The 27,511-nt window shown below is 42.8% G+C and overlaps 1 protein-coding gene across 5 annotated transcripts in view; it reads left to right on the top strand.

Moving 5' to 3' along the window:
* PIK3AP1 (phosphoinositide-3-kinase adaptor protein 1) overlaps positions 1 to 27,511 on the top strand; it is a 119,211-nt gene that overhangs the window by 23,060 nt on the left and 68,640 nt on the right. Inside the window, exon 1 of one of the 5 annotated variants that reach the window (XM_029244740.1) lies at positions 21,347 to 21,630. The exons of the other annotated variants lie outside the window; for them this stretch is intronic. The gene's annotated coding sequence lies outside the window, so the exon portion shown is untranslated. Of the gene's footprint in view, positions 1 to 21,346; positions 21,631 to 27,511 lie in introns of those variants that run through there. 5 annotated transcript variants of the gene reach the window in all.

Raw genomic sequence — 27,511 nt, 5'->3', positions numbered from 1 at the left:
TTGAATGGTTAACTCCATGGGGTGCATGTGGATCATTAGTAGCAGAAATTAAATTTGATGTGTCCTTTTGAAGGAGAGCATTAAAGTGAAGAAATCTGAAATGATCAGAGGAGACCTCTAGAACTGGCTTAGTCATTTTGGAAATTCCTTGGTAGGTTTTTTTTCTGGGTTTGTATCTTCTGCATATGTGTATCTTCCTTATCACTCTTACAAGGTTAGACCCATACTAGCCTTTAATTTAAAAGAATACTGGGTTAATGTGCATATTTTGCAGTTTCACGACAGATTGTTGGCTCACTCTCTAACACCTGACAGTACAGGAAATAGAGGGGAGGCTGATGATGAAACGAACATGCTCTACTTTTAAATTGGAAGAAAATAAGTTTTCTTTTACATATACAGCTAATGTTTGAGGCTGTAGCTATTGTTAAGGCTTGCAGTGGGATAGACATTCATCAAAACTAGCAGATAGGAGAATATTAGCGTTAGCTGTTGACTTTTCTTTTTTTTTGAGCGTGTAAAATGTGGGAAAACATTTCTGTTGCAGGATATGGCATTTAGCATCCCAAGTGGAGTTGTAACCTGAAAAGAAAACTGGGTTCACCCCTTGGTGGGTATTGAGCTAGAAGACACAACCTAGCCAAAGATCGAGAGAAGGACTGATTATTACTTGCAGGAAGTAAGGAGAACTCCGGGCGCTTTCCCGAAGCAGTGTCTTCCTGAACAGCAAAATTGGGGAAGTTTTAAGCTAAGGGTATATGCATATTCGTGAAGGGGCTGGAGCAGAGGAGAATTAAGCATAGAATTGGGGCAGAGGTGGACAGAGTCCAAGCTTTAGTTGATTGAAGTTGGGAGGGTCAACTTCATCATTCCATCCTCCACCTGGGCAGGGGCCTTAGTTCCTGTAGAACTCAAAGATATATTATTATGTATATCCCTTGAGGAGGAACTAGGACTCTGCTTTATCACTGCACTATTGTTTGACTGCCTTCTCTCTGTTTCTGCATTTGTTTGTTCCCTTAAGATGTAGGTTACTGGGAATTCCCTGGTGGTCCAGTGGTCCCACTTTCACTGGTGCGGCCTCGGGTTCAATCCCTGGTTGCGGAACTAAGATCCTGTAAGCCACACAGCCGGCCAAAAAAAAAAAAGATCATCAATTACTGAGACCTGTTCAAGGGCAAGCATTGTGGCCAGGCTTAGATCACAAAATGGCTTAGGCCAAAATGGCTTCTCTTAAATCAAGAAAGTAATTTTTGTTTCTCTTTCCAGGGACCCTCTAACCTATCTGCTTACAGAGTCAACTGTTATTGTTCTGAAACAGGTCCCCCTTTTCATTTTCCAAAACTTTCTGAATATCATCTCCCAAAGCCTCGGTTTCTTGCTAGAGAAGGTCTCCAACTGTGATTATAAAGCATTTTCATGTTAGAAGTTTTTCAGGAAAAATGTAATGCTGAAATAATCATACAGTAATTGGGTAGCCTAAATGTTATTTTTAATAACAATCCCTTCCATGGTCCAGGGTGTTCATTCGATTAAAACTTGCCTATACTCTGGAAACAATCTAGCTTTAGAGTCTCTAATGGGAAAAGAGATACAGGGAGCCACTGAGTCAATCAGATGGAAATATAGAATATTAACATTAGAAAAGGAAACTCTGGGCTCATCTGGCACAGTCTCTCTAGTTTAAAATGAACAAAGTAGGACTCAGAGGGGTGGAGGAATTGCCCAGTGTTACACAGTTAGTGGCAGAGTGAGACTGTTAATTTATGTTTATATTCAACAAATATTTATTGAGCTTATGGAGTGCCTGCCATGGGGGTGGCACTCTGCAAGGCCCTGGGAAGACCTGATGAAAAAGTCATACTCACGTCCTGCTCTTGCAGAGTTTATGTGTCCTGGAGGTAGACGGCCACTAAACAGCCAGATGTCCTGTTAATTGCTTAATGCCAGGAGTGTCCAGCATTATGAAGCAAAGTCAGGGAGCTCCCTATGAATAATAAAGGGAACTTGTGATTTCCTGAGGGCCCCTTTGATAGTTCCTCATTATCATCCATTAAGGAAAGCACGAGTTTCCTGAGCATCCATCTTGGAAAAAAGAAGAAAAGGCATGGCTTGTAGTTGTGGCAAGTATTATGCACCTGTTTATCTAATGGTAACGTATTGCCCAAGTTAACCATGGCTTTCAGGCAGGACTGTCATTTTCTCAGAGGAGCGATTAGGACTGTCTAAAATTTTACGTAGTTTTACTTAATTTTAAAATGAACATTTTGATTGTTCCCTTAAGTTTCTATATGGCAGTGACATTGAGGTGTATATATTACTATGTTCCCACAGTTTGGAAGTTTTACATTCTAGTTCACCTAAATGTGAGTTGGTTGGAAGGACAGGCTAAAGATAAGTTGAAAATTAATAAGAATCAATATAAAATTCTGCTCAGGGTTCAAGAAAATAATTGAGCAGTTGTACAAGAACAGGATGAAGGGATATATATTTAAGAGTTGCACTTGTAAGATCTGGTGGTTTTAGTTGAAGGCAAGCTAAGCATGGTCAACAGAGCACTGTCACCTCCAAAAACAGTAAATGCCACATGAGGATTTATGAACAGAAGTATTGGTGTCCTAGAAGAGGCTCCTCCTCTACCCTTACAGGTCAGTTTACCTGAGAGGTGTTCTATATGTCAGTGGGAAGCACATACAGATAACCATCCATCCATCCATCCATCCATCCATCTATCCACTCATCCATCCATTCAATTATTTTGTTTATTGTCCCCTGAATAGAATGTAAGCCTCAGGAAAGCGGGGATTTTTTTCACTACTGTATTCCCAGTGCCTGGAACAATGCTTCACACATAGTAGGCCCTCCATAAGTTGTTAAATGACTGATTGTAGTGAATGGGGTAATTTCAAATTCTGTCAGATAAACAGTTGAAGGAAATAAATCTGTTATAAGGAAGTTTCACTGGAACCATGGAAACTGTCTACGGAGTTTTGAAGGCCTTTCACATGGAAAAGCAGAGGAGCAGGGCTTTTCTGTGTTTCTGAGGTGGACAGGGCAAGGAGCAATGGATGAAAGTTGGAACAATGGCAACAATGCAGGTTTAGGAGGCCCTCGTAATCCAAAGACAACTGATCCTAGGAAAAGGTCAGGTTAAAGTGGATACACTTAAGCAGGGACCAAAATTTCACAGTAAATATTACAAAAAATTTTTTATTGGTACTTTATTTTGAAAAGTAACTCTAAAAGTTAAGAAAATAAATTTATTTGATCATATTAACACAGGTTTTATTATAATTTCAGCTCTATACTAAGTCTTAAGCCACACAGAGACTGAATCAACTCTTGTTGGCTTTTATGGAAGAGGAATTGAGTACAGTTTTCTGACACAGTTTTATGCCAGCACAAAATAACATTCCTTAGTTCGCATTTGACTTTTCACAAAAACAGTTGTATTGAAATAAGATTCACAGCCAGTTAGACTTTTACAGTTTTCAAGGCCGCCTCTCGATCATTATGTAGTCCTATCATTTGCTTTTGATGATTGGGCAGCATCTCTGTGGACTTTATCCTGTCCAATTGGTCACCTTTCCAATGGACAGTGACTTTACTTGTGATTCAAACAGTTTTCCAATGTCACTTTCGTCAGCTTTATAAAATGATGACTCTTTTGCAAAATCTAGAATTACCCTATATAACCAAATCACATTGCATTTATAGTTCATTGTGGATAAATTCTAAATCTAGGAGAGAATAAGCAATAAATATGTGACATTAAGCAAGCAGAGATGTTTAAGTGGAGACCAATTTTGTAAATGCGCATCTTGTTAGTAAATGCTTTTATGTTATGAAAAATTTAGCTTTCCTATGGTACCATAACTATGGAGAGTTGAAATAGGAGTACTCAGAAAATGACAAGGCTGCCAGAGTTGGAAGCCACTAACATGGGTTCAGCTCCCAACCTTTGTTTCACCAAGCAGAGAACTGAGGGAATGAGTATCTTGGAACATCTGTAACCCATCCCATTTGGTAGACCGGTTGGGAAGCTTTGCCGTTAACTATGGGATCTTGAGTCAAAACAATCTTGACAGGCAGGAACACTGGCTCCAATCCAACATATAACATTTAACAAGGCTAGGTGTTTATTTGTAATTAGGTCTCAAACTTCATCCCCCACCCAAACAAAACAAACTGAGCTATAGAATTATAACATGGCAGAGGGAAAGTCCTGGCTTCCATGGTTTACATGAAAAAGAGCTGGGGGTTTGAGGTGACCACATGCTCAATATGACTTAACAAGGTGGCACAACTGCTGTAAGATGCAGTCTTGAGCTGCCCTTCTAAGCAATAGCCATATTGGCAGAAATGATAGCCCTTCTTGTTTTACACGCAGACTGTAGCTACCCATCTGGAGTAGCTATTGGCAGAAGGTGGAGGAGTGGAAAGTTAGGTTGTAGGGGTGGGGAGGCACATAAGCCAGAGCTCTCTCTTTTTGGAGCCTGCTTAGAAAGGTGAGTGTATTACTCTGGACTTTTTTGTTTGTAGGGAGAGAACCCCAGCCTGGGCCAAAGAGAAATTAATTAAACTATGGGAAAGGTAGGAATGTAGTTGGTCCTCAGAGGTAACGTGGAATCAAGGACTTGAACTCCAGGGTTACCTCTCCACCTCTCCTTCTATGTCTGTCCACAAATTGGCATCATTGTCTGATGAGCCATCTGCAAGAAGGAGTATTACAGCCCATAGGAGCTGCCACTCCTTACTCCTTCCAGTTCTAACTCCAAAGAGGAATTGATACTTGTTCTCTCTGGTCCAAAATTTAAAAATCCCAGGGTAAGATCTAACTAATTGAACTTGGGTCAGGTGCCTAACTGTAGGCCAAGGGTGTTGGAGGACTATGACTGGCCCACGTTGATAGCCTGGGGGTGGGATTTCCAAAACCTTTGCAGCTTCCACTCAAGCCACTTGGTGAGAGTGGAGGGATGCAGAATTTTCCCGAAGAGGGTCTGATATTCTGTTCTTGTCAAGCAATGCAAAAGACAGTTGCCGCAATGAGGGATCTGGAAACATTCCTGTGCCGGAGGAAGAGAGGAACGAACCAAGGGGTGTTTAATCATAGAATTGGGGCTAGAGTGAAACTGAGGCTCAGTATTGTCAAATGACTTGCCCAAGGATACGCAGCTGGGTAGAGACAGAAGCCCAGGCCTTGAATTCTGAACTCAGAGTTTCATCCACTACACTTGACTGTCTTCCTAAAGAAGAAAATATCAAGGAGAGGCAAGAAAATTACCTTCAAACATTTGAAGGACTGGTATGTGGAAATAAGAATGGTGTTATTTGATGATGCTTCAAAGGTCAGGTTAGGATTCATGGGCAGTGGTAATCGAAAAGCAGAATTCTACTAGATTTAAGGAAGAATGTCAACACCTGGAATGGCCAAGCAATGGAGCAGGCTGCCTTAGGAGGTGGTGGTCAGAAGCCCCGTCGTCAGAAGCCTTCAGACTAAAGACTGCACCCTAGAGCAGTCGTGCTACCTTGCTGATCCCTATTGAGCATGTGGCCACCTCAAACCCCCAGATAAGGATGTTTATGCAAACATCTGCCAACGATGCTGAAGAAGGAATCCCTCAAATTCCTTCCAGCCCAGAGACACTGTAGATTAAAAACCTGGACGATGTTGCTTTTCACTCTTTTCCTACAGCTTCCACCAGTTGTACAGCGTTTGCAGTGCTAACTGCTGTGCTGATCATTTTACAACGATTATCTCATTGAAACTTAACCTACAATATAGATACTATTATTATCTCCCTTTCACAGATGAGACAAAGAAACATTAAGTTACTTTCCCAATGGCATGTGGAAACTTCATGTTTGCTCCCAAGCCCCTAGACTTAACCACTACATTCAATGGCTTCTCAAAAAATGTTTGTTTCCAGTTCCATTTTTACAGTGTCTTTCTCAGGTGTTCTCAAAATGTGATCTTCAGAACACCTGTGTGAGAACCATATATTTTTGGTTTTGATGCAGAACCAAATATTTTGAAACTCATATTTTTATAAATATTCATGTTCCCCATATGTTTGAACCCCACATTTTTGGTAAATATTTATGTTCCTGGGCCCTACCTCTTACCTAAGGAACCAGAATGTCTGTGTGGAATGGACTGGGAATGTGCATTGTTTTACAAGTACGCAGTATGATTCTGATGGGCATTAAAGTTTGAGAACCACTGGTCTAGAGCTTTCTAAGGAAAGCTGGAGGGGAGACCGGATCCTGAAAAGCCTCATAATTCTCTGAACAGCTTAAACTTTGCTCTGAAGGCCGTGGGGAGACCTTGAAGGGCTGAAAGTCGAGTCTGACGTGATCAGGATTGCTTTTCAGTAAGTTCAGTCTGGTGGTTGTGTGGGCAGCGCTGGAGGCTGGAGACTGAGCACGAGCCTCTTGTATCCTTTAGGGGAGAAGTGATAATGGGCCTGAGCTGAAAAGCGGCAGTAGGGACAGGGCCCTGTTTTTAAGGCAGCCTTTTCTCCAGTGTCAGTTGGGTATAGAGCTAAATGTATATAGACCCTACTTAAATGAGAAATGGAACCCATGTTACATACAGATTTTCTGATGAAATATTCCAGTCAATTTATATAAGCTCATGTATTCTATTGAGATAACATCAAGTGCTAAACTCCTCTGACATCTTATTCTTGCCCTTTGATTCTTATCACCAGCCCCCCTTTACTATCCATGGTGTATGCTCTGGAGAGCTCCAGGGGTGTGTTTGTGCAAGGCCTCATCTCCGGTATGGGTGGGGAATGATGGTTGCCTGGAAGGAGCAGAGACCCAGTGTTGCCTATTGAATAAACAGGGGAAATGCCATGGCATGTCGGGGGGGTGGGGGGTGGGGGTGGGGGTGGGGTTATCTGTTCCTAAATCTGCACATAAACATAACCGAGGGTGGTCAAGGCATTAAAGAGTTCTGGCAAAGCAACTGCTCCGTAGGAGGGTGAATAACCTGAGAGTTACGGGTGCTTTTATGGATATTATGAAATGCCATTATGCTCCTAAGAGGCTGGGGAAAGCCCTAGTTTTTGTCTGATACTATCCTTTACCCCACTGCCCACGTCCGTCTTCTTTAGATTGTGGTATGCATGGTTTCTCCTCTCTCTGGACTCCTTTGGAACTCATTTGCAGGACATCCACAGGTAACACTCATTTATCTAATCGTTTCTTGAATTTCAGTTGGGTTCCCCAGCTAGAGTTTAAATTCCTTAGGAATAGGGCCCATGTATTATTCCATGGGATTCTCCACTGTGCCTAGCACAGTGTGGTCACCCAGAGATCTTAGTAAATGCTGTAAGATTGGTTGGCTGCTTGGCTGAAGTCTTGGAGCACAGATATGATAGTTACTTTGCAGCTAAAGCAGCTTCGACAGAGTGATTAAATTACTCTCTCAGTAGGGTCACAGTCATTATCTGTCACAAATGTGCATTGACTACCTACATCCTGAATTGTTCAGAAAAAAAAAATGCTTTCAGAACACTCATGATCTAAATAAGGAATCAAATGCAGTTTCATATTTGCTTCAGGTGATCCTGTTGCCCTCCCATTAATATGTATTTATCAAACACCCACTCAGTGAATTTAGTGAGGCCTTGGTACTGTAATAGATGCTGTAGAGGCGTCACAGATTCTGTAGGAAACATAGGCTCTGCCCTCAAGAATCCTCATGAGCTAAGCTGGCATGTGGGCATTCCTCTGTTAAAGGCCAGTTTCAGCGTATGGGACTTGCTACCCAACAGGGAGGATGGGAACACATCTCGGCCTTGCCAGTCTCCCCCTGTCCCAGCCTGTGTTGTCAGAACTAGCTCCCTTATTCCCTACTGCCTCATGGGATCAGAACTTGAGCACAGAAAAGTCAGTTAAGAGGGCCCTGGATAGGAAGGAAATCAGTTGGCCAAGGCAGTTAAGTCTAAGACATGGAGTCAGGAGGGCCAGGGTTCTAGTCCTGGCTTTGGTATCCAATTCTGGGTTAAGGGGCAAAATACTCCAAGACTCCATTTCGTTATCTGTAAAATGAGGTGAAAATGCCCACCTCACAGGGCTATCAGCAAATGTAACTGAGAAGATAAATGGAAACACATCGCCCCTCACTTCCCCACAGCCACCTCCTTCCCCTGGGCTCATATCTGCTCTTTGATCAGCATCTGTCTGCTGGGTTTTCTCCCCGCTTTCTATCCTCATGACTACTGGTTTGCTTTTAAGCCCTGATCATTTCTTGTCACAGAAACTATATCTTTTTACTTTATGGTAATCCTTTTTTTTTTAAGTTTTAGAAGTCTCAAAAATTATAAAGGTAATGCATGTTTGTTATATAAAAAAATTTTAACTATCAGAAATCTGTAGAGGAAAAAATGAAAATATTTGTCTGTTTCCCCAAATCCTCATTCTCTTAGAGGTAACTACCATAAACAGTTTGGTGTGTCTTTCCAGACCATCTTTATGAATTTATAAAATACACACATTTTTTTCTCTATAAATAGAATCATTGTATACATATTATTCTGTAACTTGATTTTTTCAATTAATTGATTTTTTGTGTGTGAATTTGTACACATGTGGACTTTTTTTATAAAGTAGATTATTGTGTACATTTTATTGTGCAGTTTGCTTTTCATCTGAGCTCATAGACAGCTGTCTTTTAATTGGTCTTCTTGTTTCCATCTCATACCTCTCCAGCCCATCCTCCACCAACCTGCCAGAATGATTTTTCTAAAACCCAAATGGGGAACCATTGATCAAAGGATAAAATCCAGACTTCTTGATCTGACAGTTCAAAGCTCCCTACCATCTGTCCCCTGCTGAATTCTGCAACTTTATTGGAGTATTTCTTAGATTTTGTTGTTGTTAGCAGCAGAAACTTTTGTCCTCTGAACAAAACCTATGTGTACCCCCAATGTATTAAACAGGTAAACATGGAGCTCTTGGGGTTAATGTGTACATAGGTGGGGCCTCTAGACCCCAGCTGCTCAGGCACCCTTCCCTGTACCCTAAGCCCCATTCTCTATCCTGCTTTATATTCTCTCTTAGGGCGTTTTGGTCCTCTGTGAGATCAGCCTCAAAAGATCAGAGATGTAGACAAACCTTCCCAACTTCTCTTTTTTCATCATAGGCCTGCAACTCAATTCTTAAAAAACAAACTTGGAAGCTTCTTGTTAACCTACTTACCTGGAGGAAATGAATTTCATGTTTATTAACTTTTTGGTGACGTATCCTGAATGATTCCTCTTGGATTCTAAGATGTCCTCCCTTAGACATGGAGATTTAGAGAGCTAGTTTTGGAGACTCATTCTTGTCGCTTTTCTGTCCTTTTTCATGGTGAACATATTAGGCCTTCTCCTATTGTTGACCTTTTCTCTTTGCTCTGGAATTACTATTATGTTTGGATCTTTATGATCCAAAGACTGTGAGGTCCTTTATGATTGAAGCAAGAAGACCAATTAGAGGACAACTGTCCATGAGCTAAGATAGAAAGAAAGCTGCAAAACAAAATGAATCCAGCTGGATGGTCCCAGTATCTAGCTCAGAGCCTGGCACGTAGTAAATGCTCAATAAACTTTTCATCCCCAGAAAGCATGTCAGGTATGACAGACAGTTCCCTCTGCAACAAGGGTGAGGAAGAGATACAGTTATTCCCATTGCTGGGTGTGTGAGGCCCATAGTTTGCTGTCAATATAGCTTTGGAAGTGGTCCCTGGGGCTGCAGGCAGGTACGGATGGTCAGCATCCCTTCTTGCCAAACCACAACCTGGCTGCCTCTGCTCCTCCCATCCGCATAGACCTAAACAGAAAGGGGAGACCTGGGGGTGCTCTCTCTTTGCTTAATTCACACCAGTGATAGCTTTGTGCATCTTGAGTTTGATAACAACTGAATGACCACCTGAAAACCATGCTGGGACCGTTTTAGATTCGACACCAGTCATAAGAAACTCTGAAGAAAAATGAAGACATAAATAACTCACAAGCTGAATTTTGTGGCTTTTGTGGATCTATTTATTTATATTTTTCAAAAGCAGTAAGTCTACAGCCTTAAGATACTCAAAATGACATTCTTTGCTTCCTTTGACCACAAAAGCCACACGTCTGCTTCATTACCAGGAGACTGCGTTGGTGGAGATTGCAATATTCCTACTTATCTTTAAAAAAAGCAAAAACAAACAAAAGCCAGGAACTCCTGTGTTGGTTGCAATGCATATGTTGGTTAGGCTCTTCAACTGTTAGAAAAGGATTTGAACTTTATCCTCAGCCTGTCTGGTTAATTGGCAACATGGCATATCTGTCAGAGGGTGTCATCTCAGATGTTCTGGTCTCTGATTCCTATGCTCATATTTAGGCTTTCCATTTTTTAACCCTTCTTGGTACATTTTTTTCTAATATGGAATGTGTTTGGTTGGCTCTTATCTTTTCCAGCTATTTGGCAGGTACCCATTCTGTCTTAAATTCTGCCAGTTGTGCCTCAACTTTTTTCTTAAGATTGCTGACACAGGTTCATTGGTCTTTGAATGCATTGGGTTCTTCTTTTTGATTATTTCCCTACTCTTTCCTAGGTAACTCAGTGGCATGTATCTCCTCATTCCTCCTCCAGCACGGCCCAGGCTCCCCTCCCATGGTCTTATACAGTGGGACATATTGTACAGTGCAGCCTGCCTGCTCAGAGATCAGACTTAATAAATCAAGCCATCTTTTCTCACTGACCTGGTATTGGCCTCAGCATTGGTCTCACTCAGTGGTCTAGACATCCATTCCCATCCACTGGAGCAGGCCCTTGATGTGAATGAAACCAGCATCCCATTCCTGGTCTTGCACTTTTCCCACATATCTCACTTAATATGTAATATTTCTCACTTTTAGGCATATAAGGTATTTTGACCATTATTTGGAAATACCCCCACCTCCTGCTCATGTTGCCTAACCAGCTATGCCAATGCTCTTGAATGGAAAAGAATGACTGAGAACCTTCATGAGCTGTCTTGCTTTCCGCAATGCCCGACTGTTAGAAGTGTTTGGGGGAGGCTTCTTTATCATTTAGGGTAGGATTCAGCCACATCTCCTGCGTGGCAGAGCTGCACCGGGAGCAAGTCGCAACGTTTTCAGAAATATCAAAATGAATGTCCTCTGGTGAGGTCTACTAGGTCTTAGTAGTAAAAGTGAGCCATTGGACTCGTTTCTGCTGTCCAGACTGAGGTCATGGGCACAGCCATGGAATGGGCATCACCTCCTGTATACAGATACAACATTTAGTATTCATTCAGAGAAAATACTTTAAGATTTCTGTGACATTTTGGTGTAAAACATCTGCCATATGATGGAATTAGAAGAGTAAAGCTCTTGAAGTCTTGGATGCAGTCTCACTCATCTTTGTGAGATGTAGCTCTCAGCATATGTTAGCATCTAGTGCTCAATAAATATTTGATGAACGATTGGAGTATCACATTATAGTTTGGCTTTAAATAAACAAGATCAAATTATTTGGCTTATGAAAAATGACTTAATTTTGTTGTCTCAATTTTCAGTACAACTGAATTGCCAATTTCTGGGACTGTAAGTAGCAAGGGAATGAGATGGAGTAACGAGATAGGTGCACATTAATTTGTTACTGGGTTTAGGGTCATAAGTAGATTTTTTTTTTGGTCTTAGTAAAATTTAGAAAGATCTTTTCTTACCTTTTTCTAAATCTGAAATATATTTCCAACAGCTGCAAATACTCAGGGCTCTTGTGGCATTTTACTCTAGAATAAGAAAAAAAGTAGACCTCTTGGGTGGGGATATTTCATCCTTTTATCTCTAGTTTACTCTCCATTACCTTTGCATATTTCCACATGGCCTTGAGCCACATTCACAATTGAATATCTCCTCTTCAGTCAACAGGTGAATCATGAAAATTTCAGGAGATTTGCCAATTTCACATTGAATAGTCAAACCGAAATGTTTTATTAAAAAAAATTTTTTTTTTAAACATGATGTAAATCCATTTGGAAATTAGCAGAATTTTCTGCCCTAGCTCAGGGTCATTATCTTGGGGCACCTTTCAAGGGATGGTTGTCACAATTATGAGCGAAGCCTTGTTTTGATTTTAACAGTTTCCAGTGCAGAGGCGAATGCTTGAGACTTCAGCAATGTACAGCCACCAACTGAGGGAGAAAGTGTATGGTGCTGTGTCTAGAAACCATTTCAAATGCCTGTTTTGAAAACCTCGTTACAATCTGTTTAAATGCAGTTTTTCAAAATAGATTTTTAATGGTTATCTTCTGAATAGCTCAGATTAGCAACTGAAAAGAAAAACAGCTCTTAAAAAAAAGTAGATGATATCAGAGGGGGGAAAAGTTGTATTTAATTCTGTGTGATGGTTGCTATGGTGACGGTTGAATGTAAATTTCAGTTTATGTAAAACTCTGCTAAGGTTTTGATGAGAGACCAGAGGCAAGGCTTGGTGTCAGTTGGTAAAGTGGCTAAAAATCATCTATTAATGGGGCAAAAGAAAAAAAAAAGTGGGGAGAGAGGGTCACACAGCTCTCTCCCCACCCAGGTATCATGTCAGCACATACTAACCACATAATGTTGGCCAAGGCAGTACAAATTAGAGCAGGGAACGAAAAATGGTGCTTCTCTTCTCCTTTGACAATTTCTTCCTTGAGGAAATTGAAGACAAGAGAGCTTCCTTGGGGAGGAGGCAGCTCTTGCAAAGATGAACTCCCATGTGCCAGTTTTATTGGTTTGAAATAGGCGTTTGGTTGTGGGAAAGGAGATTCAAGCATCAGATGTCCTTTGCAGACCCTCTAGCCACTCTTCCCCATCTTTTGAGTACTTGCTCAAACCAGCAAGAAGGAAAAACAAACACCTGGCTAGAGGGGTTAATAACATCATGTTACCCTAAAGCTTCAGGCATTAGAATTGTAAATCCACCTGGAGAGTAGGCTTTTGCCTCTTAAATTAAGGGATTTAATCTAAGAAGGAACAGTTAAGGATCAGTTAGTAACTGAGCTAATTACAAACAGGTGTTTGTTTAACTATTGCTACCTACTTAATTCTTTAGTATTTATGTGTAGTTGCTCTAATAGCACACCCCCATATACTTATTTATTATTTATATTTGTGTTTATGTTTTTTAAAGAGGGTATGAGTGAGAAAGCATAGCAATTGCTTTCCATTCATCGTGTCTATAAAACATGGGTCTTCAAGTCCCTGGGCAAAATGCCAAGTGGTCACTGCCCACCTGGCTAATTGCAGACCAAAGAAGTGAAGACAGGCATGGCCAATCTATGCTATGGGCACTAGGGTAATTGTCAGTGTGTCAATTTCACTTGCCGCTACTCATGTCCTAAGTAAAATTGGGAAGTAACTGAATTTACCTTTTGATAACCTTCTAGCTCTTTTTCCTCCAATCTCCAGACAGCTCACTGCTCGGCAGCCCCCTGATTCAGCACCTTCGTGTCCAAAGTCACGCACTCTGACTGTGGAAACACCCTAGTAGAGTCCTCCTCTTTTTACTCAACTTAGAAATGCCCCAGTTTCTAGAATGATCTTTCTCTTCAACACTCTCCCACATTTAGTCAAAATCTCCTCTCCAAAGTGACTGATTTCAGCATAATGCGAGAAGGTAATTGGATTATTTACGGTCCTCCTTAAAGGATTATCTAGCGGAGTGCCAGACTCTGGTCTTAGATTTCCTTTCCAGAAACCAGACCTGCTGATACCTTGATCTTGGAGTTAGCCTCCAGAGCTGTGAGAAAATAGATATCTGTTGTTTAAGCCACCCAGTCTGTGTTATTTTGTTATGGCAGCCCTAGAAAACTAATACAGATTTATAGGTACATAACATTTATAGGTGGTTGGGTAGTTATTACACTGAGTGGCAGAAGCATTATTCAAAATTATCTTGATCTAGTTCAGTGGGGTTGATCCTAAGTTCTGCTCTGAGGTCCATAACAGCAACTCAACTAGTGCAGCAAGTTAGATATCCAGCATGGCAATTGACTTGTAAAGATGAGCTACAGGTTAAGGTTGACTACTTGACTAACAGCTGCTGAAAGCTGTTACAAAATTAAGCTACATTAATAAAAAGATAGCTCCCCAGTCGTGGAATATTATAATTTCACTATATCTACCTAGAATGGTGTTTCATTCTGGGTGACACCTTTTTAGGAGGAAACTGACCAACTAGATTATATCCAGAGAAGGGCAACCAGAGAGTTTGGAAACATGTTGTATGAGCTGTCATGTCGTGGAAAGGGTTGTGGCTGTGTTTGAGTTGTGGGGGAAGGAAGAACTCTATTTGAGGTGGATGTTCCTGGGAGGCAGGAGTGGTGGATATCACAGTGGAAGTTCCGACATTCCTTCCACCCTGGATGATTAGTGGAGTCAGTGCCTGGCATCCCCCTGGTGATAGTTATTGTGCACGTGACAGAAGCTGAAACAGTCAGAGTGAAGGGAAGAGTTTATATTCCACGCTCAGGGGGAATACTTTTCTCTTTTTCCTCTGGTCCAAAGTGAACCTGCACCTGCCATAACCATCATGCTACCAACCTGAGAATGAAGCTCATGCTGAAGATGACAGAATAGAGAAATGGAAAGAACCAGGGCCGTGACGATGTTTCTGAATCCTTATGTCAGCCACCCCCAAACCTCCCAGCTGCTGGACTTGCTATTCTGAGAGATAAATGTCCTTATTGTTTAAGGCATCCTAAGTTGGAATTTCCTTTACTTGTTGCAGAACCATCTTAACAGATTCTACAGGGCTGGGCTGAAGAAAAGGATGAGCTTTCACAGATAATTCCAAATACCCATCAGTAGAGTTAGACCCTTCCAAGAAGGGAGCTTTTGTTACTGTAAGAATTCAAATAGAGTTTGACTATGATTTTTAAAAAATCCTTTATTGAGTGGAATTTTGCTCTAAATGATTTTCAGGTGTCATTCAAACCCTGATGACGTAAGATTCAAAAATAATTCTTACTAAGGTGTGAGTGACCATGAAGCTGAACTTTTCCCCGGGGCATTTGCATTATCTCCAGCATAACTCAGATGAAGCTTTTATTAGTAGAATGTGGAGGTGGGGGGAGGTTTTGTGCATGAGAGCCTTCCAGGTGCTCCTTGCCTACTTCATATAAGTGTGGCACTGTCCTCTTTGCCTATAAGGGTCTGTGTCTGGGGTCCCCACTTTTGGAAGGTTGCTGAACCCTAACCAAAAGGGAAACAAACCATATTGTGACTGCTGGATTTGCAAAAGACAACATACAAAGGGCCTACAATATCATGGAGAGGAAAAGTGAGCAAGGGCAAGGTTTTGTGGATTGTGGGCTCTTAGTGGGAGGGGCACAGAGGCTGAGGGGAGGGGTGAGAGGTAGACTGAACCTTGCAAGGATTACAGGGAAGCAGTTTTCCACCTGCTTTTTTTTTTTTTAATAAATTTATTTATTTTATTTTTGGCTGTGTTGGGTCTTTGTTGCTGCACATGGGCTTTCTCTAGTTGCGGCGAGCGGGGGCTACTCTTCGTTGCGGTGCGCAGGCTTCTCATTGTGGTGGCTTCTCTTGCTGTGGAACACGGGCTCTAGGCACGCGGGCTTCAGAGGTGGGGTGCGCGGGCTCAGTAGTTGTGGCTCACGGGCTTAGTTGCTCCACGGCATGTGGGATCTTCCTGGAACAGGGCTCGAACGCGTGTCCCCTGCATTGGCAGGCGGATTCTTAACCACTGCGCTACCAGGGAAGTCCCTTTCCACCTGTTTTAACCCATGCTCCCTTTTGACAAATGTCCCCCTTCCATAGTTCATACTATAAAAATTATAGTTAAAACATAATAGAATGTTAACTGTGCTTTAAAAGCTACACAGTTTCTCCATTCTAGTTCATCACTGACAGGACATTTGCAAACACTCCTGCCTCCCCTCTGAGAAATTTTGAATCACTGTGATAGATTTTTCTTGATATTGGTCCCAATGTTGATTAGGTTTCTAGTGGTTTCTGTAATTAAATATACAATAGTAGTGAAAACTGTATTTTGCCCTCATGCTTATGACTCTGAACCAGAAAGTATGACCTCACACTGTGTATCTTGTATGATACATAACCAGACTGGGCTGGTTGGGGAGAAATGTTCCCAGAAGCTGAGAATGTAGTTGGCGAGGCTGGTGTGGTCACTCACAGAGTGTCAGGGCTGCACAGGGGCTCCGAAATACAATTGTATTGTCCACTCTATCGTAACGCCAGGGAGGCCATCTGTGAGCAGGGATGTGACTCACTGGGGGCCCAATGGTTAATGAATCACTGACCAGAGGGCAGGAGTGTGAGCACGCCCAGATTTTACTTCAGGGGATCATTTTTTAAGAATTTGGATTTGCAAGGAAATCAAATCTGATTGATTTTTCAGTTAGTGAGAGGGATCAATGCAAACAGGAGGCCAAGGTGGTGTGAAGAGGCTAATTACTAAGCTTGTAAATATTTTCATGTGTAATGGGGGCAGATGACTGTCCAACCAGTGTTTCTCCCTGGTGGTGGGAATTCTCAGTCTCACTGGCACTGGGCATTTCTGGTGTCAGGGTGGCCAGCACTTTCCTAGCTCTGTCTGGGGAACCAGAGGAGAAAAAGAAGCCAAGTTCGGAGATGGGATCAGTGCTCACGTTGGCCATATGTGTAAGTGGCCAGCCTGTTTACCGCTCTGAGGCTTTACCTTCACTTCCGAGAGACCTCATCCCCTCTCAGGTGGGAAAGCCTAGTCGGCTTCATTGCGGGGCACTCAACCAGTTTCTTTACTTCCTGCTCTTGGCTTTCCAACGTCAGGCTAAAACAAGGCAGCTCAAGTGTTGGATTCCAGCTCCAACACAGAAACTTAAAATTCCCTAGAAAAGTCCCTCTAAAATGGAGAATATCATTCTGGAAGAAACAGTTTGATCAGCTTTGTTAAGATGTTAATTATTAAATAAAATCAATCATTTTTAGTTTGATTTTGACTCTTTTCAGTTAAAAAAAACCTGAAGGTCATCCCTTCAAAGACTTTTAAAAAACCCCAAAAAACAACCAAAACCCAGAAATCCCAGTGTGTTTTTGGTGACCCTCTGGGAAATGCGGGTTAGAGAAAAAGCCTCTGAGGTAGTGGTAGAAGGGGTAAGAGTGTGGTTTCCAGTTTGGGGGCTTCTTTTTTGTGGGTTCTTAGTTGTTACTGCCACCAAGGCACAAGTGTCAGCAAGGCTGGGAGAAGCCGAAGCCCGCTGAACTGGGGCCATGAAAGCTGTGATTGCCCTAGGTCATAGCCAGCCCAACAAGGGGACACTGTGGATTCCAGTCAGATGGAGTGGCCAGAAACCAGCAGCGGCCAGCAGTGACCACTACCAGAAAGTTGGCCAAGGTTTTAAAGAAAGAATTAAGGTCACAGAAACAAAGGCAAGCAAGGAGTCCCAAACGGGTGCTCAGAACACATACAGCATAGCAGGGTCGTGTCTCTCTGAGCCTGTTCTTGGGGGGAAGGTGTGCTGACTACGCTTTCATTCAAAGGTGGATAGCTGGCAGGGGACAGGCCAAGGACATTGCAGACAAAGTGCAGGAAGTGGAAGAGAACAGAGGGAGTTGTGGCTGTAGATGGATTCTGGCACAATACAACCCACCTTTCCCTTTCAGGAAATAGCCGAACTAGGAAAGTCCCTAAGACCTTTCATTTGTAGACAAACTGGTTTGGTTGTTTGAATTGTGATACTGCCAAGCCATGGTTTTAGACTCATAAAACTCAAATCCAAGTATGTTACAGTGGGGGCTGTTCTCATGTCCTAACTGTTAATAGAAGTACTTCATTATTAATAATAATAATGGTCAGGGGAATGGCAGCTGCCTTTTTAATGAGCACTTAATATATGTCAGACACAGTGCTCAACAACAACAATTCTAAGAGGTTGAAATTATAATTTTCATTTAACAAATAAGGAAAATGAGGCATGGAGAGGTTGAGTAACTTGCCTAAGGTGACCAGCTATAAGAGCTGGGATTCACCTTAGATTGGTAAGAGCACCAAATCCCATGCTCTTAAGGACTACCATATATGTGGCAGGCATGAGAATGCATCTTGCAGACCTCCAGCTGCCAGGAGTGCAACTGACTGAGGGCCCCAGGCCTGTGCTCTGAATCCATCATGGCATTTTCCCACGGGCTGCTCCCAGCCAATGACAGCATGGCTGTCAGCTCCCAGGTCAGCTCCCAGAAGACACAGGATTCCTCCAATAGCCAACTTCATCTTGCCGAACTTTCTTTAGACTACTCAGTGGTCTAGGTTGCTTCCACCCATCCTTCCTTCCTGCTGTTCTATCAGGCTCAGTCCATCTGATGGTTTTCCCAGCTTCCCTCCCTAATAAAATCCTTGCATCCTCTTTAATCCCATTTTAGTGTTTGCTTCTCAGAAGACCTGGACTAACGCAGTGTACCACACCAAATTTCAGGACAGCTTGGTTCAGCCTGCCAACATAAAGTGGGGATTAGTCAGTTTCCTGCTTCTCTTCAGATTCCACACTAAGAGGCTCAAGGCCCAAGGCCTTTCAGTGATCCTCCCTGTGTTGTATTTTTCCCCCCAGCTGGTAACTTAGGTGGTTGGTCTTATTCATCGATTCATCCATTCATGCAAGAAGCATTTATTGATTTCTCACGGTGATTTCTAGACCCCGGGGATCCAAAGATGAATATCAGGGAATCTGCCCTCAAAGAAATCACAGACTCATGGAAGAACAATTTGGTCGACGGATAAACGACTCTAATTGCTAATGACTCTTCTGTGCTTACTCTTTGTCAGGTACTCTTTTAAGTGTTTTATATGAATCAGCTCATTCTATACTTACAACTATTGAACGTGGTAGGTGGTATCCTCATCTCCATTTGCACACGGGGAACCTGAGGCACAGAGAGGTAAGTGGCAGAGTTGTGATTTGAACACATGCAGAGCCCTCTCACTCACTGCTGTGCTACACTGCCTCTTGCCATGCCACCTCTTCTAAGAGTGTGACTGTGCCTGGGGAATGCAGGCTTCCACTGCGATGGAAACCCTGAGCCCAGAGCAGTTCAGTTCCCACTTTAAAAGTCCCTATCAGCTGCCATGGTGATCTGCTGGGCAGTCTGGTGGGTGCAGATGCCTGCTTGTTGTGGATAATCAAGACTTGCTGCTCTTGCCTGCCTGGAGGTAGCAGGATCTCTGCTGGTGTCTGTCTCCATGGCTACCCAGAGCATCCCTGGGTTGCCTGACACTCACTTCCTGGGTCACGTTGGACTGGCTAGCCCTGGACTACTGTATGCAGAGGTATGCTTCTGCTCATTTCCACATGGAGAATCATTTCATAGGAACTCTCATTCGTTAAATGAATAGTAACAAAAAAAACAAATAACTTTGTCTAGTACTTTAAAGTTTTCAAAGGGCTTCTAAGTGTTTCTCACTTAATCCCAGTAAGCCTGTGCAGCAGGCCAGGCAGGTGTGAATATTCTCATTTTAAAAGAAAGGATACTGAAGCTTTGAAAAGTCACAATACCCTGTGACTTGGGAGATGGGACTTAAATCCAGGCCTTCTGTGGCTTCCTTGACTGTACTCTTCCAGATCCCCTTGCTAGCTGCATTTATGTTGCTAGGAAATACTACACCATATCTTTAGAGCCTTGCCCTTAGTAGCCAGGTTTTAATTATTGGGGGCTGTCAGCAGCTCCTGGGTTTTTTTAATTTGGGGATAAAAAATAAAGGGGTTTTTATTTTGACCCACAATTATTTAACCAGATTTGGATGCCATCTTGCTGTTTTGTATTTTTTTAAAGCAGATCACTGAGGGGAGCATGCTCCCACCCCAACTTGATGGTACATGAAAACCAGATACAGCATTTCAGGGTGAGGAGTGAGAGAAAGTTACCCATTCCAAAGATGGAAAGTGAAACTGACCAGTCCAGTTTCAGAGTTTCAGCTGGTTAGAATGTTAAATGTCAGCAAAAGTGGGGGCAGGTAAACACCCTCTTGGCCTTTCCTGGAAGTGTGATGACTGAGTGGTAGAGAGACAAAAGGAGAGGAGTTTTCTTTACAATTTCTTAACCTTGGTTCTACTATCAAGAGTTGCCTTCATCCTGTCAGTTCTTGGCTGGGTGAAAATAAACTGCATTTTCGTGGTCTGCTCCAAACAAAGCCCACTTGTCCTCACACCAGTAAATCCAGATATCAGTGTCTACTTAGATTAGAATTGATTCCTGATCCAGGAAACCGAGAAGAAGCAGTTTAAAGACTAGTTATTAATGGCCTCATTACAAGTCTGTGTCATGCCATTTGAGCAAAATTTACATACAGAGAGGAAGCACATTTATAAGTGTCGGAAAGAGATGAAGAAAGAGGAAGCTTTCATGGGGGGCTGTAGTAGCCCCTGCTTTGTTAGCAACAATGGGGTTTCCTGAGCAATGAAACAGGGACCTGCTGGCCTCCAGCCCTGAGAGCCCTGGTGGAGAACTTTCTCCCCATTGGTGGCCTTTGGAATGTAGGTATGGACAGTGTGTCTTAAAGCTCTTGATAAACTTGGGCAGTGAAGCTGTGCTTGGTTGGAGCAGCCCCAGAGATGATGGGTCCAGGATAGAAATGGGTTTCTGTGGAACCTGGATCCCATGATGTGGCAGCAGATTTTTCCCCAACCCTTCCCAGATTTATCGCAGAGACTGGTTGAGGGAACTTCAGCCTGTGGCCAGGAAGCAGCTCACACAGGGAAATTATTTCCCCACTGGGGTCATGTTTCCCAAGAGCAGCTGCTCCTTTGGTCTGGGAACTGGCTAGGAGATGGGAATCTTGAGTTCTTAATGTGGTTCAACCATTAAACCAGCAGGTAATGACCTAGGGCCAGTCAGTTCATGTCCCCATGCCTCCAGTTCTCCCATCTGCAAAAGGGAGGTGGTCACATCTGTCACATGTGCCTGGGAACACAGAAGAGAACAAATGAAAACACATTAAAAAGTTCTGAGGCACTGGGTGGTGCAAGAGCTCTAAATATCCCTCAGCTTGTCGGGTGAGGATAGAGTGACTTGGCTGTGGTACTCAGAAAAGTTTCCTGAAGGTTGAACTTGGGAGGGGGTTGGAGGGCCCCAGCCCCAGCTGGGTGGGTAGGAGAGCTGGAGGCAGATTTTATCATTGGTGGGCAAGGGTGAGCCCATACTTTCATCGGTTGTCATGGCAGCCTCAGCTGTGGGGCTATTTTTATTCAAGCTGAAGAGCAAGTAGGGTGAGTTGGGGAGGGGACGGGAAGAACCATCATCCTTTGCTTTAAAACAAAACTAAACTAAACTGACACTTTGAATAGCTCATTTAGAGCAACTAGGTGGGGCCTGGATAAAGGTCTTAGGGGCCTGAGCTCTCCTCTCCTCTTGTCCTACCGCCTTATCCTGAACTTTGAGTACCTTGAGGAGGGCCAGGGGAATTACCTGGTGAATAAAGGGAAAACGATTCCCTGTCTATGTGAGCTGGAAAAGACTGGGGTTGATGTACAGTAGATTCCTGATCCAGAGCCCTCTACCAAGTGCTGCAGATCCATCGATGTGCAGTGAAACTGGGCAGCCTCAGGAATCTGCAGCTGACACAGACCATCTGGATGGCAAAGCAGGTCGGATGTGACAGGTGAGTCAGCCTGTGTGGGGAAAGTCAGCAGCGTCGACTGCCTCAGGAAGTCAGTGTGGGCTTATGGGAGGAGCGGATCCATTCTTCCTTCTCCTTTCTACTACTTTCTCCTTATTTCCAGGGAGGCAGAGTGGCCACCATGAGTTTGTTTAAAGTCTGAATTGGGGGTGTGTCCACAGGGCTCTGCCTTAGCTTTCTGGCATCATGAGGATGATGATGAAGGTGACAAGGACAATGATTGATGTCACTCTAGTGAACTCACACTAACACCACTAAATAATCATCACCTCCTCCCTCCCCTGACTTCAGTGCCAGTAAGACATGTGATGGGTAAGGGTCTGGCATTCCACTGACCCTCTTAACATCGTTCTGATTGATGACTGTACATGACTTCAGGGGGTAGCTGGTGACTTGCGGGTTGGGTATACTTGTCACTGTGTTGGGAGTTTTTTAAGTGAAAGGGGTTAGGTGGATGGGAAATTCAATACCCATTAACCAAGGTGGGTGAAAAGGGAGAAAGAAAGACCCATGGGTGATGACTAAAATGAAAAAGCAATCTTGATGTTTGCCAGGAAGCAGCAAGAAGGTGGGGTTGTTGAAACTCAAGATCTGAGTCCCACCACTGCCAGCCTCTCACCTCCCCCCGCGAACCCACATGCCATGCTTTTGCAGTGGAGCAGAAGCTCCTTCACTGGGATCCACACGTTTGGAATCTGGGGACAAGGCCAGGACTGAGGTCTCCCTTTGTGCTTTCTAAGGACATAACAATAGCTATGACATTGATTTTCTAAGCTTATAGCTAGTGTAAACAAGATACACGGTAGGAGAAATGTTTCGTCTACTTAAGAACCATTTTTCTAAGCATTTTGTGAACCATGCTTGTGGTATGCTTTCAGACATTGGGTTAATTATAGCATCTTATTTGCTCATGAAAGCAGGTAGAGCAGGATGTTGGCTTGGTAACACTTTGTTAGCCACTAGTTCATGTTATTTTACAGACTTAGAGACACTGCTTGCTCAAGGTGTGGTGGGTGGTCAGCCCCTCTGCTTCTCCATTCTGACCAAGATTTAGAAAAGAGCTGACATATTCTACTTGTGTGTCTGGAATTATTTCAAAAACAAGCAAATTCAAGAAAATTCTTCAACTTTCAGAAAAATAAAACTACGTTTTTGGGAATTCCCTAGTGGTCCAGTTAGTGCTCTGCACTTCCACTGCAGAGGGCACGGGTTTGATCTGGTCCGGGAACTAAAATCCTGCAAGCCGCGTGGCGTGGCCAAAAACAAACAGACTAGGGTTTTAATCTATATTTTACAGAATTTCTTTTTCTCATGAATACTATTTAGTGACAGGTCTTCTATGTGTAAACCAAACTCCTAGCATGGCATTTGGGGTTCCCTCCCTGTCCCTCTCCCCTCACCCTCCCTCCCTGCTTCGTATAGAAGGTGCCCCCCTTGCTTCCTGTGGCCCACACACATCATTTGCTGTCTTGCCTTCGTGTCCTTAATCATGCCTTTACCTCTGCCAGGAAAGTCCTTCCTACCCGGTGCCCGCATTCTCTGTGCCTTTCAAGGCCCTACTTGTCACGTCTTTGGGGATGTCCTTCCTTCTTTGATCCTTTAGTGGCCATAAACTGTGTTTTATAAATCCCTGCTTATCCATTGTAATGTTTTGTTTTGAAGTTATTCCTGTTATCATTTGTCTGTGGAAGTTGGAGAGAAGCTGTTTCTCTCCTGTGCGGTCCCTCCACTATCAGCGAGGACAGAAATATTCTCACCCTGACATTTCTTAGGGGGCCGAGGATAGGCTTTGAATATTTGTTATTCATTGATAGGCATTGGATGTTTGTTGAAGGAATAAAGGAATGAATTACTAATTATTGTATTAATTTAAATGGAAAATATGCTTTTTTCACAAGAATTGTAATCTCAGCACCTAAATGCTATTTGCCTTAGTTAAAGTAAATTAACCTGTCTTCTTCATCCTTCAGGAAGTTTTTCTCAACTTTCTAAACTTCTGTTACATTTTTCATGTGCCGGCACTTTTATAAACACTTAGAAACATAACTCACTTTATTTAGCTATATTTATGGTCTCATAATGCTTGCTGGTATCACATAGTTCTCTCAATTGTTTCACGTGGAGCCTCACCTTCCCAGTTCAGTTGTAAGCTCCTTAAGGCCCACGCTCTTGAGGCACACTCTTGGGAACCCCCGTGGGATCCTTGTCATGCATATTCAGTAGATACTTGCTCAGTGATTAGGAAGCTCAGGCTTCAGAACATTTTATGTCAGGCTTTGAGAAATAGTTGTTTTATGATTTCATCATCATGGCTTAGATAGGCTGGATGAGCTTCATAATAGCTGAGAAATTTCATCCTGAGTGGAAAAGCCTCCAGAAGTTTCTCCAGACCTCAGGCAACTCTCTGTACTCCTGCCCCACCTGTGTGGTGGTCAAATCTGGGTCTCAATCCGGGATGCAAATGCAGAGGGAACATGGCCCCTTTCCTTCATGGACCACGCTGCCTAGGTTGTTTCGCTATTCATTTCTGCTTTCTTCCAAGAAACCTTTGAATCTTCTTCACTCTTTCTTTCATCAGCCACACTGGAAATCCCGGATGCAAATTGATAATGTCCTCCTACTTCATATCAGCCCAGAGACACGTGTGGGCCCCTGTCTGGCTCCAGTGACCACTTCTATTTCATTCCATTTTTGGCTAGATTGGTGGAAGGCTCTTAATTCTCAGTTGAAATTTATCTCCTTAATTTCCTTCTCTGTTCACTTTCTTTTTCCTTGTTATCTAAAAGTCAGATAAAATAATTCGACATGTTTATGCTACAGGCCTTCTTCCTGCCTTCCCACCTTTGCTTTACCTTATTTAAAAAAAATCACTAATAAATGTAGCTTGACAAAATGAAAGCAGTATAGGGACTTTCTTGTGGCGCAGTGGTTGAGAATCTGCCTGCCAGTGCAGGGGACTCGGGTTCGATCCCTGGTCCGGGAAGATCCCACATGCCGCGGAGCAACTAAGCCCATGTGCCACAATTACTGAGCCTGCGCTCTAGAGCCCGCGAGCCACAACTACTGAGCCCGTGCACCACAACTACTGAAGCCTGCCCGCCTAGAGCCTGTGCTCCGCAACAAGAGAAGCCTACACACCACAATGAAGACCCAATGCAGCCAAAAATTTTTTAAAAATTAATTTAAAAAAATAAATAAATAAAATGAGTGATTTAAAAAAAAACAATGAAAGCAGTATAGCATAATTCATCTTTTCCCAAACTTCAGTCATTTGAGGATCATCAACATGGGTTTTGGTTTATCTTTTTTAACAGCTTTTTTGAGATATAATTTATATGCCATGCAATTTACCCATATAGAGTGTACAATTCAATGGTTTTGGGGGATATATTACATTATCAATTTTTTTTTTTTTTTTTTTTTTTTGCGGTATGCGGTCCTCTCACTGTTGTGGCCTCTCCCGTTGCGGAGCACACGCTCCATTTGCGTAGGCTCAGGGGCCATGGCTCACGGCCCAGCCGCTCCACGGCATGTGGGATCTTCCCGGACTGGGGCACGAACCCATGTCCCCTGCATCGGCAGGCGGACTCTCAACCACTGCGCCACCAGGGAAGCCCCTACATTATCAATTTTTAAAAATTGTGACTATATATATACATATACACATATATGTATATACATATGTAACATAATATTTGCCATTTTAACCAATTTTAAGTATACAATTTGGCATTAAATACATTCACAGTGTTGTGCAACTATTACCACTGTCTGTTTCCAGACTTTTCCTTGTACTCTTAACAATATTTTCTTTAAGTCAATGCCCGTTTTTTTTATTTAAATAAATTTATTTTAAAAGGAAACTTTGCTGCTATAAGTGAAAAACCAGTATCTCTTGATAGAAACAAGGTAACTATAAAAATAAAGACAATAAAAACAAAACAGTGGTATTAAATTCTACTAGACACTCATGCCTGCAGAAGCCTGTGGGCTTAGGGCCTTGTTCCTTCCCTGGTTCAGAGAGAGAGGTAAGCATGTTAAGGAGAAGTTAAAAGCATCCTCTTACCAAACTGAGCCTTTCTTCTTGATATGAGTGGAATTGAAAGAATTGAAAGGGGACTGCTTTCTTACTGTGTGGCTCAGTGTCACTGCATGTTTGCTGTACACTTTGGAATCATCTCCTGTGTACCAGTCACCTGCTTCCCAGTGTGGAAACTATCAGAGCACACGAGAGCGTGGATTTGGGGGTTAACTTTCTATACAGCGTGCACTGTGTGACTTGGACAATTTATTTAAATTTCAGTGTCCTATTTTTTTTCATCTGTGAAATGGGCAGAATTATTCCAATCTCTTAGTTTTGATAAAATAGAATCACATATATCAAGGGTTTTGCATGGCTCCTGGCCTATAGTAAATGCTCAACAATGGCAGTTGTGGTCATTTTAAAGAATAAAGATACCTGTTTATAGTACTTTCCCCAAAGCTTAGCATTACCTTACAAGAGAAGTTAGCTTGTATATTCTGGAAAACAAAACACACAAACAAAAAAACGCTTCAAGATCAGAAAACATCATTCTCTGGCCATCCTTACCCTACCCCTCCCTCAGACTACCAAAAAACAGTCCTGACTGAACACCAATGTACAGGAAAGAAGCAGTAAGCACTGTGGTCTGAAAACTTATTTGGAAAGTGAGACAGTTGTAGCTTTGGGGCAGAGGCCCCCTGGAGCACGTGGGACCCTGGCTGGTTCAGTTGGAGTTCAGTGTCTTTTGACTTAAACCCCATCCTTGGAATGTGCCTGTTGGCCGTGGTGGCAGGTCATGGCATACCTAACCAAGGCAGTATTGCTTAGAACAAGGCAGGACCACCAGGTGTTGGTGAGCAAAAGCCTATGTCATTGTCTCATGAGCTACAGTTACAACCCCAGACCAGGAATAGCAAGTGATGCTGCTTCCTGCCCTGGTCCACATCCTCAAAGGAGGCACAGACCCCTGGGGGCGAATTCCCGTTCTGCCTCTTGCTTGCTTGCTTGCTGCATGACCTGGGCTGGGTTACTTCAATCCTTCAGGCACCGCATTTCCATCTATCAAATAGGAATAGGATATTGATTTCTATCTCACAGGGTTGATGTGAGAACTAAATGAGATTAACTATTAAAGCAGTCACCACGATGTTCAATAAATGGTAACTTTTATTGTTGTCAATATTAGTAATAATCAGGAGTCTGTCACCAGCCCTCTTACCTAGTATGAGCTTGTCCATGGGGCTTGGTGTGTGTCCAAGTGCATACACATACTCAATTCATTTAAAATTCATAGTTTCTTTAGACCCAAATAATGTTAAATAACTTTTTAGACTCCCTTGTAAAGGAAAAAGAATTATGAGCCTTTAGTGGTGGTAGATTATCTTGATGTTGTTGAAATACGTATAAACATATTCAATTCCGGATGCTTATTGTTCTTTCCCAACTCCAAAAGCAAAAAAAACGAACCAGATACAAATACACGCATAAAATAAATACAGGGCAAACTGACTACATTTGTTTTGTCATAGATGATGGTCATTTACTGAAGCAGCATCATGTATGTGGCGCAAAGCTCTGGTGCTCGCTGATTCTGTCCCAGGGGCTTGCTACAGCTCTCCAGTGTTATTGTGGGACTTGGATCTCCCACTGCATTTCTCTATGTGAAGCAGTGTATGGGGAAACCTTCTTGTGTTCACTTGGCACAAATGCCTCATTTACATGTCATCCTGCCCCCTGTCTTCTTTCCTCATTAGCCCCTGACAGCTTAGCATGACCTAGTTGCAAAATGATACACACACACACACACACACACACACACACACACACACACACACACAC

Source organism: Monodon monoceros, unplaced genomic scaffold (assembly GCF_005190385.1).
Source record: "Monodon monoceros isolate NGI ecotype Baffin Bay Population unplaced genomic scaffold, NGI_Narwhal_1 Super_Scaffold_4, whole genome shotgun sequence".
In the NCBI taxonomy this organism is placed as follows: domain Eukaryota; kingdom Metazoa; phylum Chordata; class Mammalia; order Artiodactyla; family Monodontidae; genus Monodon; species Monodon monoceros.
Note: the sequence above shows the minus strand (reverse complement) of the source record. Positions and strands in the feature narration are given on the sequence as shown.